A 20,450-nucleotide genomic window follows, 5' to 3' on the forward strand; every position below is an offset into this window, starting at 1 on the left:
TCAAAGTTGTCCATATCTGAAGGCAGAGTGTTTCATCTGGAGGAAAACTGGGCCTCTTGCGAAGGCACGCCGACTAAAGAGTAAATCAGCTTTCAAAGCTATGAGTAGAAATCCCCAGAGACTACATAGCATGGAAGAAAAACAACAGGATGTGGAGGTTTTAGAGCTACACATCATCAGGAGCATGAGGTTAACTAATGGCGATTCGAAAAGTATCATAATCCACATAGATGTTGCAGGAACCAAGATACCCATGGAAATCGACATTGGTGCATCCATGAGTGTAGTACCAGAGTCGCTATACCTCAACAAATTGTGGGATTTCCCACTGGAGAAATCCAAAATAGAGCTTAGAGGCTACTCGGGAGAGAACATTCATGTGGTAGGTCGTATCACCGTACCGGTGAAATACAAGGATCAATTTCAGAGCTTGCCTCTATTAGTAGTGGCAGGAGACAAGCCTGCCTTACTAGGAAAAAATTGGTTGGGATCACTGAGGCTGGATTGGAATGAGATTTTTCGTGTTGAAATGAGATTTGCATCAAAGGATGATGTCATCAAGAATTATCCGAAGTTGTTCTGTGAAGCAGGCAGTCCGATCCAAGGCTTCAAGGCAAGTGTCAGGGTACAGAAGGACGCTACATCGGTTTACTGCAAGCCATGTTCCGTACCATATGAACTCAAGGTGAAAGTTGAGCAGGAACTCAAAAGACTAAAGACTGAGAACATTATCTCTAAGATAGATCGATGCAATTGGGCTACACTCATTGTTATTGTACCCAAGTCCGATGGTAAGGTAAGATTGTGTGGTGATTATAAAGTAACCGTAAACCAGGTTCTAGACGGCAATCTCCCCCGTACATTGCCAAATGTAGAAGATTTGTTCACAACACTGGCAGGTGGTCAGATCTTCTCAAAGTTGGAACTTACAAATGCCTACATACAATTGAACTAGATGAGGAGTCCAACTCATGCTTGACTATAAATACTCATCTACGCCTACATCAATTTAATAGGCTACCACTAGGAGTGTCTTCCACTCCTGCCAGATTCCAAGGGGTGATGAATCAGATTTTGCAAGGTATTGAAGGGGTAGTATGTTATTTAGATGACATACTAATTTCAGCACCAAATAGGCAAATTCATAATAACATATTGAATGAAGGCCTCAAATGGCTAGAGAAGCACAGAATACGAGTGCCTACATGAGTTATTTAAAAACTCAGTGGAGTACTTAGGGTGCAGAGTAGACAAAGATGGTTTACATCCAACCAAGGGAAAGCTGGATGCAATCAGAAATGCATCCACTCCCAAGAATGTCACTGACCTTCGATCATTTTTGGGTCTTTTGAACTATTATGGGAAGTTCCTACCAAATTTGGCTACATCCACCGAAAGAACAATTGAAAAAAAGGTCCATTGGAAGTGGTCAGAAGAATGTGATACAGCATTCAAGGAGTGTAAAAGCAAATTGGTCGAGAGCACCATGTTAGTTCACTATGACGTATCTAAGGAGATCAAGCTAGCATGTGATGAATCTCCGTATGGAATTGGGGCAGTAATCTCTCATGTACTACATAGTGGGAGGAGAGACCAATTGCTTTTGCTTCACGCACTCTTAGTGCCAGTAAACGTAATTAAGTGCAAATTGAAAGGGAAGCTTTGACATTAATTTTTGGGGTCAAGAAGCTCCACAAATACTTGTATGGTAATAAATTTACCATCATTACGGACCATAAACCCCTGAAAACAATCCTGCATCCAAAGTCCCCAGTTCCAACATTAGCTGCAGCTCGAATGCAAAGATTGGCTTTGATTTTGACAGCATATACATATGATATTGAATACAGATGATCAGCTGATCACAGTAATGCTGATGCTATGTTTAGATTGTCTTCTCCATCACAAGTTACACGACAGGGAAGAAGTGTTCTATTTTTCATACATTGATGAACTGCCAGTCACAGCTGAAGAGATTGGTAGAGCAACCAAACGTGACCCAGTGATGTCAAAGGTGTATGCTTATATTGCAAATGGCTGGCCAAACCAGGTAACAGACAAAGATATTCAGCCATTCTTCATTCGAAGGAATTAATTATCAGTTGATAAAGATTGTATCATGTGGGGTGTAAGAGTGGTTATACCAAATAAATTCTGATCCAAATTATTAGGAAACCTCCATGACCAGCACCTGGTATGTGCTTGACCAAGACTTTTGCACGCAGTTACTTATGGTGGCCAGGTCTTGATAAAGATATAGAGTACATCGTCATTCAGTGTACAACTTGTTAATCGGTAAGCAAGAAACCACCATCAGTACCATTACCAGCCATGGAAATGGCCTCCCAGGGTGTGGCAACGGCTACATATCGATTTTGCTGAGTTAGAAGGACAACAATTGTCATTGTGATTGATAGCCATTCGAAGTGGGTCAAGGTGTTTCCAATGTGCAACAAGTAAAACCTTAGACATTTTACGAAGATTATTTTCTTCATTTGGCCTCCCAGAAGAAATTGTTTCTGATAATGGACCACAATTTCGCTCAGAAGAATTTGCAGTTCACAAGCAAAAATGGTGTGAAACATACCACCCTGCCTCAAATGATGCAGCAGAGCGCACAGTACAAATTGTAAAACTTGCCCTCATCAAACAGATGTTGGATCCAAGTCCAAAGAAACGACATTTGTCATTGGACCACAAATTGGCTAATTTTCAAATTACATATCATAATACTCCTCATACAGAGTTATAAACATAGAAACATAGAAATTTACAGCGCAGAAGGAGGCCATTTTGGCCCATCATCACCACGCCGACCAACAAAGAGCCATGCGGCCCTAATGGTTACATGTGAACCGATGAACAATGACGGAAAGGCAAAGAGCACCAGCCCAATCAGTCTGTCTCACAAAACTGTGACACCCCTTATACTGAAACATTCTACATTCCACCCCAACCGGAGCCATGTGATCTCCTGGGAGAGGCAAAAACCAGATAAAAACCCAGGCCAAATTAGGGAGAAAAAATCTGGGAAAATTCCTCTCCGACCCACCCATGCGATCGAAACTAGTCCAGGAGATCACCCTGGTTGTATTCTATTCCCTGCAGTACTTACCATTATATCTGCACCGTCGAACAAAGGGTCATTCAGTCTAATCCCAGTTACCAGCTCTAGGTCCGTAACCCTGCAGGTGACCATCTAATCATCTCTTAAAAGTGGTGAGGGTTTCTGCATCCACCACTTTTCCAGGCAGCGAGTTCCAGATCCCCACAACCCTCTGCATAAAGAAGCCCCCCCCACCCTCAAATCCCCTCGAAACCTTTCACCGACCACCTTAAAACTATGTCTCCTTGTTATAGACCCCGCCACCAATAGAAATAGGCCCTTACTATCCACTATATCCAGGCCCCTCAATATTTTGTACACCTCAATGAGGTCTCCTCTCAGCCTTCTCTGTTCCAATGAGAACAAACCCAGCCTATTCAATCTGTCCTCATAACTAAGATTCTCCATTCCAGGCAGCATCCTAGTAAATCTCCTCTGCACCCTCTCTAGTGCAATCATGCCCTTCCAACAATACGGCGACCAGTTCTTCAGCTGTGTCCTAACCAAAGTTTTCTACAAATTAAGCATAACCTCCCTGCTCTTATATTCTATGCCTCGGCCAATAAAGGCAAGCATTCCGTTTGTCTTCTGAACCAACTTATCTACCTGGCCTGCTACTTTCAGGGATCTGTGGACAAGCACTCCAAGGTCTCTTTGTTCATCTACACTATTAATTGGCCTACCGCTTAATGTGTATACCCTTTCCTTATTAGCCCTCCAAAAGTTATCACCTCACACTTCTCTGAATGAAATTCCATTTGCCACTTCTCTGCCCATCTGACCAGTTGATTGATATCCTCCTGCAGTCCATGACTTTCCTCTTCATTATCAACCAAACTACCAATTTTAGTGTCATCTGCAAACTTCTTAATCATACTCCTTATATTCAAATCTAAATAGTTTATATATATCACACAAAGCAAGAGACCCAGTACTGAGTCCTGCAGAATCCCACTGAAAACATCCTTCCAGGCACAAAAGAACCATCAATCATTACCCTTTGCTTCCTACCTCCAAGTCAATTTGGATCCAACTTGCCACTTTGCCCTTTAACCTTCATGACCAGCCTACCATGTGGGACCTTATCAAAAGCCTTGATAAAGTCCATATATACTACATCGTATGCACTACCCTCATTGATCCTCTTGGTTACCTCCTCAAAAAATTCAATCAGGTAAGTCAAACACGATCTTCCCTTAACAAATCCATGCTGACTCTCCCTAATTAATCCTTGCCTTTCCAAATTTAGATTTATTCTGTCTTTCAGGATTTTTTCCAATAATTTTCCTACCACTGAGGTTAGGCTGACAGACTTGTAATTACTCATCCTATCCCTTTCTCCCTTCTTAAACAAGGGTACTACATTAGCAGTCCTCCAATCCTCTGGCATCATGCCCAGATCCAAAGAAGACTGGAAAATGATGGTCAAGGCCTCTATTATTTCCTCTTTTACTTCGTTCAACAGCCTGGGATGCATTTCATCCAGGCCTGGGGACTTATCTACTTTCAAAGCTGCTAAATCCCTTAATACTTCCTCTCTCACTATATTTATTTCATCTAGAATATCACACTCCTCCTCGATAACAGTATCTGCATTACCCCTTTCATTTGTGAAAACAGATGCAAAGTATTCATTAAGAACCCTAGCAACATCTTCTGCCTCCACACAGAGATTACCTTCATGGTCTCTAATAGGCCCTACCCTTCCTTTAGTTACCCTCTTACTCTTAATATATTTATAGAACATCTTAGGGTTTTCCTTAATTTTACTGGCCAGAATTTCTCGTGCTCTCGCTAGCATTCCTAATAACCTTTTTAATTTTGCCTCTTAACTTTCTATATTCCTCTAAAGATTCTATAGTATTTAGCCGTTTGTATATGACTTAAGCAACCTTTTTTTTCTTAATCCTCCCCTGTAAGTCCCTAGACATCCAGGGGGCTCTGGAATTATTTTTGCCAGCCTTTTTCTTTAAGGGCACATGTTTGGCCTGAGCCTTCTGGATCTCCTCCTTGAATGCCTCCCACTGTTCCGACACTGATTTACCCACAAGTAGCTGTTTCTAGTCCACCATGGCCAAATCACTCCTTAACTTAGCAAAATTAGCTTTTCCCCAATTCGGAACTTTTATTCCAGGCCTATGCTTGTCCTTATCTATAACCAACTTGAATCTGACTGAATTATGATCGCTGGCACCCAAGTGCTCTCCCACTACTGCCCCTTCAACCTGCCCAACTTCATTTTCCAAAACGAAATCCAAGACCGCCCCTCTCGTGTTGGGCTTGCTACATACTGACTAAAAATGTTCTCTTGAATGTATTTCAAGAATTCTGCACCCTCTATACCCTTCACACTAAAATTGTTCCAATCAATATTTGGATAGTTAAAATCCCCTTCTATTACTACTCTATGTTTTTTGGACTTCACAGCAATTTGCCTACATATTTGCTCCTCTACCTTCCTCCCACTGTTGGGAGGTCTATAATACATGCCCAGCAGTTTGATTGCTCCTTTTTTATTTTTCAATTCAACCCATATGGCCTTATTTGATGATCGCTCTAACATATTATCCCTCCTCACTGCTGTAATAGTTTCTTTAATCAGTATCGCGAAACCTGCCCCCCCTCCCCACAACCATCATTTTACCCCCCTCTCTATCTTGTCTAAAAATCCTGTAGCCAAGAATATTGATCTGCCAAATCTGCCCCTCTTTCAGCCATGTTTCTGTAATGACTATAATATCATAATCCTAAGTGTCTGCCTGTGCTCTTAGCTCATCCGTCTTATTCGCTATACTCCTTGCATTAAAATATATAGCATTCAGCACAGGAAGACCTACTTGCTTACTATTTACAAAGCCCTGTTTCCTCTGTCTTACAGATTCGCTTTCTAGATTCTTGCTATCCAATTTATGTTTTACTACCTTCCCTTTTGAATTCGTTCTCAGGTTCCCATCCCCCTGCCAAGCTAGTTTAAACTCTCCCCAACAGCACTAGCAAAACTCCCCGTGAAGATATTGGGCCCGACGCTGTTGAGATGCAACCCGTCCGGTTTGTACAAGTCCCATCTCCTCCAGAAGCGGTGCCAATGCCTCAAGAATTTAAAGCCCTCCTTCCTACACTAACTTTCCAGCCACGTGTTCATCCTCTCTATCCTTCTATTCTTATACTCATTTGCACCTGGTACCGGTAGTAACCCGGAGATTACTACCTTTGAGGTCCTACCCTTTAATTTTCTTCCTAGCTCCCTGAATTCTTCCTGTAGTACCTCATCCCTCATTTTATCTATGTCGTTGGTCCCAATATGGACCACGACCTCTAGCTGTTTACCCTCCCCCCCCCCCCCGCCCCCCCCCCCACAGGATGACCTGCATTCGCTCTGTGACATCCTTGACCCTGGCACCAGGGAGGCACAAAACCATTCGGGAGTCACGTCTATGGCCGCAGAAACACCTGTCTTTTCCCAAAACTATAGAATCCCCTATCACTAGGGCTCTTTTATTCTTCATCCCTCCCCCCTGTGTAGCTGAGTCACCCATGGTGCCTTGGAATTGGCTCTGGCTGCACTCCCCAGAGGCACCATCATCCTTACCGATACTCAGAAGTGAATATCGGTTTGAAAGCGAGATGGACTTATGGGGGGACTCTGCGCTACCTGCCTAGCACACTTACTATGTCTGGTGATCACCCACTTCCGCTCTGCCTCCACACCTTTAAGCTGTGGGGTGACCACCTCCTGAAACATGCTATCCACGTAGCTCTCAGCCTCGCGGATGCACCGTAGTTGTTTCTCAAACGACTGCCACGAACCAGATTCTCGTTGTTGAAACCAAACTTGGCACAGTCCGTAGAAGAGAAACAATTAAGACAGAAAGAGAATCATGATAGAGGTAGAGTAAAAGAGAGAAGGGTGAAATTAAATCAGAAGATGAGAGTGAAGAATCCTCACTATAAATGGTTAGATATGGCCCTTACGGTTAAGGGGATCAAGGGGTATGGAGAGAAAGCAGGAAAGGTGTACTGAAGGAATGATCAGCCATGATCTTATTGAATGGCGGTGCAGGCTTGAAGGGCCGAATGGCCTACTCCTGCAACATTTTCTATGTTTCTATTTTTTAAAGTGGTTACCAGGAAGAGTGGTGAAGATATATGGTCCTCGCACATATTTGGTCCAGATGTTTGATCATGGACAGGTTTGGTTTGTTCACATTGATCATATTTTACCTACAGACGTGGAAGTAGTTGAAGGTGGGAATGATTCAATTATTTCTGACTCATCAGATAGTTTTGATACACCAGTAGCATATCCTACATCCAATGTACTGGAAACAAACCCAAGAGAATGTCAGAATTTAAGTCTGAGTCCGAGTCAGGCAGACAAACAGTCTGAAGTTAGAGAAAGTTCAAATGGAAATCAAGGGCATCCCTTGGTGGAAAACTTTCCTCAGGATCAGCCTCGAATGAGTTTAAATTCAACACCATGTTTGGAAGGTTCTGTTCGAGAGCGAAGGTATCCTCTTCGAAACAGAAAACAAGTGGTTAAGCTTGATTTGTAAATATGACAAAATAAGTCCATATCTTTTGTTATGTTTAACCATGCAAGTTATGTATGATGATTATTTTGTTATAATTACTTCTTCATTAAGAAGGGAGAAATGTAATGTATATAGCGCCACCTGTGGACTCCTGTAGCACTGCAACCAGTGCTGTGTTTATAATAAAGAGGGAACTGGTCACCTGACTAGAGCTCCGGAGTGTCCTGCCATCTTAAGGTTTGTGTGTGTTGTGAGTTGTACTGAAGATATAACGCCAATGTTTGGAGCTCCCTTATCTGGACTCCCTTATCTGGCACCACCCCTCATCCGGTATGATTCTGGCGGTTGGGGGTGCATGCGCAGATTACGGCTGACCTCCACTCCGAATTTTGGGTCGCTCTGATACCCGCTGGGGCCACTCCAACACTCAGCCCGCTGGGGCCACTCCAACACTCAGCCCGCTGGGGCCGCTCCGACACTTGGCCCACAGGGACCGCTCCGACACTCGGTCCGCTGGGGCCACTCCAACACTCAGCCCGCTGGGGCCACTCCAACACTCAGCCCGCTGGGGCCACACCGACACTCAGCCCGCTGGGGCCACACCGACACTCAGCCCGCTGGGGCCACTCCAACACTCAGCCCGCTGGGGCCACACCGACACTCGGCCCGCAGGGACCGCTCCGACACTCGGCCTGCTGGGGCCACTCCAACACACGGCCCGCTGGGGTCGCTCCGACACTCGGCCCACAGGGACCGCACCGACACTCGGTCCGCTGGGACCACACTGACACTCGGCCCACTGGGGCTGCTCCAACACTCGGCCTGCTGGGGCCACTCCGACACATGGCCCGCTGGGGCTGCTCCAACACTCTGCCTGCTGGGGCCACACTGACACTCGGCCCGCTGGGGCCACTCCAACACTCGGCCCGCTGGGGCCACACCGACACACGGCCCGCTGGGGCTGCTCCAACACTCTGCCTGCTGGGGCCACTCCGACACACGGCCCGCTGGGGCCACACCGACACACGGCCCGCTGGGGCTGCTCCAACACTCTGCCTGCTGGGGCCACTCCGACACTCTGCCCGCTGGGGCCACTCCAACACTCGGCCCGCTGGGGCCACTCCGACACTCGGCCCACTGGGGCCACTCCGACACTCGGCCCGCTGGGGCCACTCCGACACTCGACCCGCTGGGGCCGCTCTGACACTCAGCCCGCTGGGGCCACAACGACACTCGGCCCGCTGGGGCCGCTCAGACACTCGGCCCGCTGGAGCCGCTCCGACACTCTGCCCGCTGGGGCCACTCCAACACTCTGCCCGCTGGGGCCACTCCGACACTCGGCCCGCTGGGGCCACTCCAACACTCAGCCCGCTGGGGCCACACTGACACCCGGCCTGCTGGGGCTGCTCCGACAGTTGGCCTGCTGGGGCCACACCGACACTCGGCTCAAGGGCCCGCCGACACTTCCTTTGCTGCCCGCCGAGGGCCCACCAACACTTCGGGCCCAACCAGGGTGCCGACCTCCTACCCCCCTCCCTAAACTTGGCCCGCCATCCCTCCCCCCCCCCCCCCCCGCTTGGGCCGCGGACCTTCCCTCATCCGTCACAATCCCTTATTCAGCACAGGCCAGCTTCCAAGGGTACTGGATAAGGGAGGTTCAACCTTTATTGGGTCTATGTACTAACTGGTTCAATGAAGAGTGCAAAAAAGCATACCAGGAATAGCACCAGGTGTACCTGAAAATAAGGCACAACCTGGGGAAGCTGGAACACATGAAGCTAACAAGCAGAAGTAGCATGCTATAGACAGAGTGAAGTGACCCAACAGCCAACAGATCAGATCAAAGCTCTGCAGTCCTGCCACATGCCACATTCACACAAGTAGTGTGAATAGTACAGAGGGTGCAGAATTCCTAAAATGCATTCAGGAGAACTTCTTTAGCCAGTATGTAACAAGCCCAAGAAGGGAGGGGGCAGTTCTGGACTTGGTTTTGGGGAATGAAGAGGGGCAGATGGAAGGGGTTTCAGTGGGAGAGCATTTAGGTGCTCATGATCATAATTCAGTAAGATTTAGGGTAGTTATGAAAAAGGACAAAGGGGGACCAGGAAAAAAGCTCTCAATTGGGGTAAAGCATATTTTGCTGAGCCGAAGTGGACTCGAAATAGCTGTCAGAGCAGTAGGGCGCATTCAAGGAGGAGATCCTGAGGGTACAGAGCAAGTATGTACCCTTAAAGAAAAACGGTGGGGCTAACAAATCTATAGCCTACTGGATGTCAAGGGATATACAGGTTTAGATAAAGAAGAAAAGGGAAGCTTATGACAAATACCGGGAACTTAATACTGTAGAAACTCTAGAGGAGTATAAGAAGTGCAGGGGTGCAATTAACAAAGATATCAGGAAAGCAAAGAGAGAGCATGAGAAAATGAGAATGTTAGCAAGTAAAATCAGGAAAAACCCAAAGATGTTTTATAAATACATTAAGAGCAAAAGGATAACTAGAGAAAGAGTGGGACCTATTAGAGACCATAAAGTTAATCTGTGTGTGGAGGCAGAAGATGTGGGTATGATTCTTAATGAACACTTTGCATCTGTTTTTACAAAAGAAAGATGTGATGCAGAATTTGCAATGAGGGAGGAGAAGTGTGAAATATCAGATGAAATAAACATAGAGAGGGAGGAAGTATTAAGGGGCATAGCAGCTTTGAAAGTGGATAAATCCAGAAGCAAAGGAGGAAATAGAGGCTTTGATCATCATTTTCCTGTCCCCTCGGGCTACAGGTGTGGCGCCAGAGGACTGGAGGACTGCTAATGTTGTACCTTTGTTTAAAAGGGATAGACCGAGTAATTAAAAGCCAGTCAGCTTAACCTCAGTGGTGGGAAAATTAGTGGAAAAACTCCTGAAGGACAGGATAAATTTTCATTTGGAAAGACATGGATTAATCAAGGAGAGTTAGCATGGATTTGTTAATGGAAGGTCATGTCTGACTAACTTGATTGTATTTTTCGAGGATATAACAAGGGGAGGATAGTGCATATGATGCAGTGTATATAGATTTTAGCAAGGCTTTTGATAAGGTCACATAATGGTAGACCGGTCATGAAAGTAAAAGCCCATGGGATCCAGGGCAAAGTAGCAAGTTGGATCCAAAATTGGCTGAGAGGAAGAAAGCAAAGGGCAATGTTTGATGGGTGTTTTTGTGACTGGAAGGCTGTATCCAGTGGGGTTCTGCAGGGCTTAGTGCTGGGTCCCTTACTTTTTGTGGTATATATCAACGATCTAGACTTGAATGTAGTGGGTATGATTAAGAAGTTTGCAGATGAAACTAAAATAGGCTGTGTGGTTGATAATGAAGAAGAAAGCTGAAGACTGCAGGAAAATATCAATGAACCGGTCAGAACAGTGGCAAATTGAATTCAATCCGGAGAAGTGTGAGGTAATGAATTTGGGGAGGGCTAACAAGGCAAGGGAATACATATTAAATGGTAGGACACTGAGAAATGTAGAGAAACAAAGGGACCTTGGAGTGCATGTACAAAAATCCATGAAGGTAGCAGGCCAGGTAGATAAGGTGGTTAAGAAGGCACACGGATTACTTGCCTTGATTAGCCGAGACACAGAATAAAAGAGCAGGGAGGTTATGGATGAACTGAATAAAACACTGGTTAGGCCACAGCTGGAGTACTGTGTCATCATCATCATCATAGGCAATCCCTCGAAATCGAGGAAGACTTGCTTCCACTCTAAAAGTGAGTTCTCAGGTGACTGAACAGTCCAATACAGGAATTACAGTCTCTGTCACATGTGGGACAGACAGTCGTTGAAGGAAGAGTAGGCTGGTTTGGCGCACGCTCCTTCCGCTGCCTGTGCTTGCTTTCTGCATGCTCTCAGCGATGAGACTCGAGGTGCTCAGCGCCCTCCCGGATGCTCGTCCTTCACTTAGGGCGGTCTTTGGCCAGGGGCTTCCAAGTGTCAGTGGGGATGTTGCATTTTATCAAGGAGGCTTTGAGGGTGCCCTTGCAGTGTTTCCTCTGCCCACCTGGGACTTGCTTGCTGTGTAGGAGTTCCGAGTAGAGCGCTTGCTTTGGGAGTCTTGTGTCAGGCAGGCAAACAATGTGGCCCATCCAACGGAGCTGCTCAAGTGTGGTTAGTGCTTCGATACTGGGGATGTTGCCCTGATGTGCAGTCTGGTCACCACATTACAGGAAAGATGTGATTGCACTGGAGAGGGTACAGAGGAGATTTACGAGGATGTTGCCTGGACTGGAGAATATTAACTATGACAAAAGATTGGATAGGATGGGTATGTTTCCTTTGGAACAGAGGAGGCTGAAGGGAGACACTATTGAGCTATACAAAGTTATGAGGGGCCTGGATAGAGTGGATAGGAAGGACCTATTTCCATTGGCAGAAGGGTCAACATCCAGAGGGCATAGATTTAAAGTAATTAATAGGAGGTTTAGAGGGTATTTGAGGGGAAATTTCTTCACCCAGTGGATGGTGGGGGTATGGAAGTCACTGCTTGAAAGGGTCGTCGAGGCAGAAACACTCACCACATTCAAAATTGTACTTGGATGTGCACTTGAAGTGCCGTAACTTACAGGACTATGGACCAAAAGCTGGAAAGTGGGAGTAGAAACATAGAAACATAGAAAATAGGTGCAGGAGTAGGCCATTCGGCCCTTCGAGCCTGCACTGCCATTCAATGAGTTCATGGCTGAACATGTAACTTCAGTACCCCATTCCTGCTTTCTCACCATACCCCTTGATTCCCCTAGTAGTAAGGACTTCATCTAACTCCCTTTTGAATATATTTAGTGAATTGCCCTCAACAACTTTCTGTGGTAGAAAATTCCACAGGTTCACCACTCTCTGGGTGAAGAAATTCCTCCTCATCTCAGTCCTAAATGGCTTCCCCCTTATCCTTAGACTGTGTCCCCTGGTTCTGGACTTCCCCAACATTGGGAACATTCTTCCTGCATCTAACCTGTCTAACCCCGTCAGAATTTTAAACATTTCTATGAGGTCCCCTCTCATTCTTCTGAACTCCAGTGAATACAAGCCCAGTTGATCCAGTCTTTCTTGATAGGTCAGTCCCGCCATCCCGGGAATCAGTCTGGTGAACCTTCGCTGCACTCCCTCCATAGCAAGAATGTCCTTCCTCATGTTAGGAGACCAAAACTGTACACAATACTCCAGGTGTGGCCTCACCAAGGCCCTGTACAATTGTAGCAACACCTCCCTGCCCCTGTACTCAAATCCCCTCGCTATGAAGGCCAACATGCCATTTGCTTTCTTAACCGCCTGCTGTACCTGCATGCCAACCTTCAATGACTGATGTACCATGACACCCAGGTCTCGTTGCACCTCCCCTTTTCCTAATCTGTCACCATTCAGATAATAGTCTGTCTCTCTGTTTTTACCACCAAAGTGGATAACCTCACATTTATCCACATTATACTTCATCTGCCATGCATTTGCCCACTCACCTAACCTATCCAAGTCGCTCTGCAGCCTCATAGCATCCTCCTCGCAGCTCACACTGCCACCCAACTTAGTGTCATCCGCAAATTTGGAGATACTACATTTAATCCCCTCGTCTAAATCATTAATGTACAGTGTAAACAGCTGGGGCCCCAGCACAGAACCTTGCGGTACCCCATTAGTCACTGCCTGCCATTCTGAAAAGTCCCCATTTACTCCTACTCTTTGCTTCCTGTCTGACAACCAGTTCTCAATCCATGTCAGCACACTACCCCCAATCCCATGTGCTTTAACTCTGCACATTAATCTCTTGTGTGGGACCTTGTCGAAAGCCTTCTGAAAGTCCAAATATATCACATCAACTGGTTCTCCCTTGTCCACTCTACTGGAAACATCCTCAAAAAATTCCAGAAGATTTGTCAAGCATGATTTCCCTTTCACAAATCCATGCTGACTTGGACCTATCATATTACCTCTTTCCAAATGCACTGCTATGACATCCTTAATAATTGATTCCATCATTTTACCCACTACCAATGTCAGGCTGACCGGTCTATAATTCCCTGTTTTCTCTCTCCCTCCTTTTTTAAAAAGTGGGGTTACATTGGCTACCCTCCACTCCATAGGAACTGATCCAGAGTCAATGGAATGTTGGAAAATGACTGTCAACGCATCCACTATTTCCAAGGCCACCTCCTTAAGTACTCTGGGATGCAGTCCATCAGGCCCTGGGGATTTATCGGCCTTCAATCCCATCAATTTCCCCAACACAATTTCCCGGCTAATAAGGATTTCCCTCAGTTCCTCCTCCTTACTAGACCCCCCGACCCCTTTTATAACCGGAAGGTTGTTCGTGTCCTCCTTCGTGAATACCGAACCAAAGTACTTGTTCAATTGGTCCGCCATTTCTTTGTTCCCCGTTATGACTTCCCCTGATTCTGACTGCAGGGGACCTACATTTGTCTTTACTAACCTTTTTCTCTTTACATATCTATAGAAACTTTTGCAATCCGTCTTAATGTTCCCTGCAAGCTTCTTCTCATACTCCATTTTCCCTGCCCTAATCAAACCCTTTGTCCTCCTCTGCTGAGTTCTAAATTTCTCCCAGTCCCCAGGTTCGCTGCTATTTCTGGCCAATTTGTATGCCACTTCCTTGGCTTTAATGCTATCCCTGATTTCCCTTGATAGCCACGGTTGAGCCACCTTCCCTTTTTTACGCCAGACAGGAATGTACAATTGTTGTAGTTCATCCATGCGGTCTCTAAATGTCTGCCACTGCCCATCCACAGTCAACCCCTTCAGTATCATTCGCCAATCTATCCTAGCCAATTCACGCCTCATACCTTCAAAGTTACCCTTCTTTAAGTTCTGGACCATGGTCTCTGAATTAACTGTTTCATTCTCCATCCTAATGCAGAATTCCACCATATTGTTGTAGGAGGTAGGCACCTTTAGAATATACCAGAATACTAGGCATTAGGCACCTGCTAGATATATCTAAACGCATATAAGTTTAAAGTGGCCACACATAAAATGGCTGCCCAGGCATGATGGGAAATCAGGTAGTCAAGCTGTGAACTGTTGAATGTTCAATGACCGAGCAATAACCCTGTGAGGCCCACTATAGGAATGCCTTGGATGCAGGATAAGAATAAGGAGGAGAGAACCCATCTCCCGTATTCAAGGCCATAAACCAATTAATTCCCCAGGAAGAAAGAGATAAGAGAACCCATCTCCTGTAAACAAGGTTATAAACCAATTATTTCTCCAAGAAGAAAGAACTAGTGAGAGAACCTATATCAATCAGCCCAAGCTGACAAGAGACGAACACATGGTTCCTGAGACATAAGGGGAATTCTATTGGGTTAAAAGAACCTATATGTAATCTATAATCGTTGTGATTGGCTTGTGTCCAGCCGTGATGGGCTGTGTAACTGTAGTAAACTGTTTGTAACTGTTGTGAAACATATAAAAGTGAATGTAACCCTTTGTTCTGTGGAGAGAAGCCTGGACTCAGTCTTGTGATTTCCTCCCCGCTAAGCGTAATAAAGGCCGCATCAGCATTGGAACTGACTCTGAGTGTTGAGTGATTCTTCTGAGAAAACACTAACGCTAACAATATTATGGTCACTCTTCCACAAGGGGCCTCGCACAACGAGATTGCTAATTAATCCTCTCTCATTACACAACACCCAGTCTAAGATGGCCTCCCCCCTAGTTGGTTCCTCGACATATTGGTCTAAAAAACCATCCCTTATGCACTCCAGGAAATCCTCCTCCACCGTATTGCTTCCAGTTTGGTTAACCCAATCTATGTGCATATTAAAGTCACCCATTATAACTGCTGCACCTTTATTGCACGCACCCCTAATTTCATGTTTGATGCCCTTCCCAACATCACTACTACTGTTTGGAGGTCTGTACACAACTCCCACTAATGTTTTTTGCCCTTTGGTGTTCTGCAGCTCTACCCAGATAGATTCCACATCATCCAAGCTAATGTCCTTCCGAACTATTGCCTTAATTTGCTCCTCAACCAGCAATGCTACCCCACCTCCTTTTCCTTTTATTCGATCTTTCCTGAATGTTGAATACCCCTGGATGTTGAGTTCCCAGCCCTGATCATCCTGGAGCCACGTCTCCGTAATCCCAATCACATCATATTTGTTAACATCTATTTGCACAGTTAATTCATCCACCTTATTGCGGATACTCCTTGCATTAAGACACAAAGCCTTCAGGCTTGTTTTTTTAACACCCTTTTTCCTTTTAGAATTTTGCTGTACAGTGGCCCTTTTTGTTCTTTGCCTTGGGTTTCTCTGCCCTCCACTTTTCCTCATCTCCTTTCTGTCTTTTGCTTTTGCCTCCTTTTTGTTTCCCTCTGTCTCCTTGCATTGGTTCCCATCCCCCTGCCATATTAGTTTAAATCCTCCCCAACAGCACTAGCAAACACTCCCCCTAGGACATTGATTCCGGTCCTGCCCAGGTTCAATAAGTTTTTTCAGCTGGGTGGGGCAGATACTATGGACTGAAATGGCCTCCTTCCGTGCTGTAAATTTTTATGATTCTATGTTTTTCATCGTCTCTTGGTCAAAATCCTGGAATCCTTCCCTAACAACACTGTGGGAGCGCCTTCTTTTTTTTTTATTCGTTCACCGGATGTGGGCGTCGCTGGCAAGGTCAGCATTTATTGCCCATCCTTAATTGCCTTTGATAAGATGGTGGTGAGCCACCTTTTCAAACCGCTGCAGTCCATGTGGTTATGGTACTCCCATTGTACTGTTAGGAAGGGTGTGCCAGGATTTTGAAGTTGAAGGAACGGTGACAGGCTTCCAAATCAGGATGGTGTATGATTTGAGAGGAACGTGGAGGTGCTGGTGTTCCCATCTGCTTGCTGCTCTCATCCTTTTAAGTGATAGAGGTCGTGGGTTTGAGAGGTGCTGCCAAAGAAGCCTTGGCGAGTTGCTGCATTTCATCTTGCAGATGGTACACACTGCAGCTTGTAGATGGTACGCGGGTGATGGAGAGAGTGGATGTTTAAGGTGTTGGATGGGGTGCCAATCAAGTGGGCTGCTTTGTCCTGGATGGTGTTGAGCTTTTTGAGTGTTGTTGGAGCTCCACTCATGCAGGTAAGTGGAGAGTATTCTATCACACTTCTGACTTGTGCCTTGTAGATGGTGGAAAGGCTTTGGGGAGTCAGGAGGCAAGACACTCACCGCAGAATACCCAGCTTCTGACCGGCTCTTGTTGCCACAGTATTTATGTGGCTGGCCCAGTTAAGTGTCTGTTCAATGATGACCCCCAGGATGTTGATGGTAGGAGATTCAGCGATGGTAATGCTGTTGAATGTTATGGGGACGTGGTTAGACTCTCGCTTGTTGGAGATAGTCATTGCCTGGCACTTGTGTGGCGTGAATGTTACTTGCCACTTATCAGCCCAAACCTGAATGTTGTCCAGGTCTTGCTGTATGTGGGCATGGACTGCTCCATTATCTGAGGAGTTGCGAATGGAACTGAACACTGTGCAGTCATCAGTGAACATCCCCACTTCTGACCTTATGATGGAAGGAAGGTCATTGAAGAAGCAACTGAAGATGGTTGGGCCGATGACACTGCCCTGAGGAACTCCTGCAGAAATATCCTAGGGCTGGGATGATTGACCTTCAACCACCACAACCATCTTCCTTTGTGCTAGGTATGACTCCAGCTTTGGAGAGCTTTTCCCCTGATTTCCATTGACTTCAGTTTTACTAGGGCTCCTTGATGTCACACTCGGTCAAATGCTGCCTTGATGCCAAGGGAAGTCAATCTGGAATTCAGCACCTTTGTCCATGTTTGGACCAAGGTTGTAATGAGGTCTGGAGCTGAGTGGTCCTAGCGGAACTCAAACTGGGCATCAGTGAGTAGGTTATTGGTGAGTAACTGCCACTTGATAGCTCTGTTAATGACACTTTCCATCACTTTCCTGATGATTGAGAACAGACTGATGGGGCAGTAATTGGCTGGATTGGATTTGTCCTGCTTTTTGTGGACAGAACATACCTGGGCAGTTTTCCACATTGACTTCACGACACAGACTTCAGCGGTTGAAGAAGGCAGCTCACCACCACCTGCTCAAGGGCAATTAGGGATGGGCAATGAATGCTGGCATTGCAGCGATGCCCACATCCCAGGAATGAATTTTTAAAACATTCAATTTAACCAAAATGTGATGCCTGAAATCATCCCTGTTGGGAAATGTTACATGCTGTAAATTGTGCCTTTTGTTCATGCTTTATTAACATTGACCTGCCTTTAATTTGTGCACTCTTAATTTCACTACTGTTGAACTGACCAACCTGGATTCCCTGCAACTTTGGTGAGAACCTTCAACATGGGGATCTCGCTAGTCAGTCCTCTCAAGACATTCATTTGAAGTCAGAGCTCAGTTAGAATTGTTCTTGTAGACCAATAGTTTTTGTATTGGAGCACATGGAGAATTAAACATTCCCATTTTCCTAATACCTACTAATATCCACAACACCTCCCCTCTCTGCCTGTCCCTCAGCCCCATGATGACGGAAATTCACATTCACACTTTTATCATCTCCAGGCTTTATTTCGCTAATGCCCTCTTCACTGGACTCAGGAACTCCATTTCACCCGAGCTTGGGAATTGCAGCTGGCATAAAACAAAAGGAACAACAGTGCAGGAGAATAGTGCTTGCGTATATATAATCTAAAATAGACCAAGTGACCCTTCTTGTTTGTATTTATCTTGTTATCTTGTGAACATGCTCTTTAGAGCCGATACTTTGATTAAATGTTAGAAATTCAACAACCACCTTCTCCTATTGTTCAGTGAGCATTTCAAGTGAGTGGCTGAGCTTTCCAAGCAGGAAGGTCTCAGAATTAGTACCAGTCTGTGCTAAGTTACTTGATCTTGGCTAAGGTTTGGCACAACTTGGAGGAAAAAAAAGGAAAAATCAGCCAGTTTTATTTTCCCCTTGAGAAGGTGGCGATGAGCTGCCTTCTTGAACCGCTACAGGCCTGTGGTTACATGCTGACTTTGTCACAGCTGTTTGCTGTTTGGTACAACTGCGTGGCTTGCTAGGCCATTTCAGAGGGCAGTTAAGAATCAACCACATTGTTGTGGATCTGGAGTCACATATAGACCAGACAGGGTAAGGACAGCAGATTTCCCTCCCAGATGGGTTTTTACAACAATCCAGTAGTTTCATGGTCTACATTACTGATACTAGCTTTTAAATTCCAGATTGTTTTTAATGAAATGATTTTAAATCCCCCAGCTGTAGTGGGATTTGAACTCATGTTACTCCAGGTCTCTGGATTACTAGTGCAGTAAGATAACCACCATGCTGCCATACCCCTGGCTCCTGCGCTCCATTCTACAACCCTGGCTGTAAGTTAATTTGTGTGAATGTCGGGTGAGGAGAGGAATTGGATTTGGTCCCAATGCCTCTCAATGTGAAATAGCCTGTCAGAATCATTCCGAAGACTCAAACGTCTAATAGGCACTTGTTAAGTGGAGGGCATCTGATGCTCATGAAATCGTATCTCAGCAACGAGTCATTGCTTTCAGGAAGAGAGCAAAGAAAATTGACAAGCAAAAAAAAAGACGAACTGACTGTTCACTTTGACAGGATTTGTTTATGCTGCAAATGGAGGTGGTGCAGCTGCAGTAAGGTTCTGTGGTGATGTCTTTTTGTAATCCAAAGGTTTGAGTCGCTGTTATTTATAATTAGAGGCTTGCCATTTGACTGGAATATTTAATTTTATCATTTGGAATAGAATTCCTAAATTTCAATCACTGTTATACTGCACTGATTAATTATAAATTAATCAACCATAAAATGAGTTGATTATGCAAGGTTTGGGGTGTATTTTGTTTAATCGTCCTGGGATCTTATCTAATGACTGACAAATTAATTAAATTCTCACAGCCTCAGCCCAAGCTCAAGACAGTTCCACGAAAGCGGCCCTTAATTTGATACCTTCTTCAGGCATCTCATCATTAAAAGTGAGCACGGGGAATGGAAATATGTTGGCATGTATGCAGGGCTATGTAGGGATTGAACTGGAATCCCATTTGAGTTACATTGAATGAGAGCTTGGTACTATTGCTCACCTCTACCATAGAAAATGTATCATTATTCTGGGTACCGAAAGTGGGAAATGCCCCATTCTCCAATCCTGTTAAGGTGAATGTTCCAGTCTTGGCACTAAAGTGATTATACCTTGGAGCAGGAAGTGTAACATTCACCAAAATCCTGCTTGGCCTATCTCCTGAGTTTGGTCTCACTTCTTTCATAGTGAGCCCTCAGCCTGGATTGGGCATGCACACAGGAGCTTGGTGTCAGTAAGTGGAGTGAAGTGAGGGGGTGAATAGAATCGATCTGCTATGTAATGGGGCTGTTTCTGTTGCTGAGCACAAAAAGGAAAATGGTCAGAGAAAGACACAGCTGACCTCCAATTTCTGAGGCACCTTTGGAGGTGCTTGTGGTAGAAATACAACAAACGTGTTTTGCCCTTCTTGATATCGCAGGTCATTTTCCTCATTGAAGAGATATCCAGGCTGCTTCGGCAAAGATGGTTGCTAGGGTGAATGCAGTGACAGGCAATAAGAGGATGTGGGAGCAGATGAAGCAAAAAGTTAACATCCTCAGAAATTCTGCCAATATTGCAGTGTATCAAGTAAATCTATGTGCCCCATGCTTATATCTCTTTGGATAGCAAAGCTGTGGAGCAGCTTATGGTGATCTTAGGGCAATCCTCAGTTGTCCAAGCATCTGAAGCACTGCTTCAAGATACGTAGAGGGCAAAACTGCC

This window comes from Pristiophorus japonicus, chromosome 4 (genome assembly GCF_044704955.1).
Source record: "Pristiophorus japonicus isolate sPriJap1 chromosome 4, sPriJap1.hap1, whole genome shotgun sequence".
In the NCBI taxonomy this organism is placed as follows: domain Eukaryota; kingdom Metazoa; phylum Chordata; class Chondrichthyes; family Pristiophoridae; genus Pristiophorus; species Pristiophorus japonicus.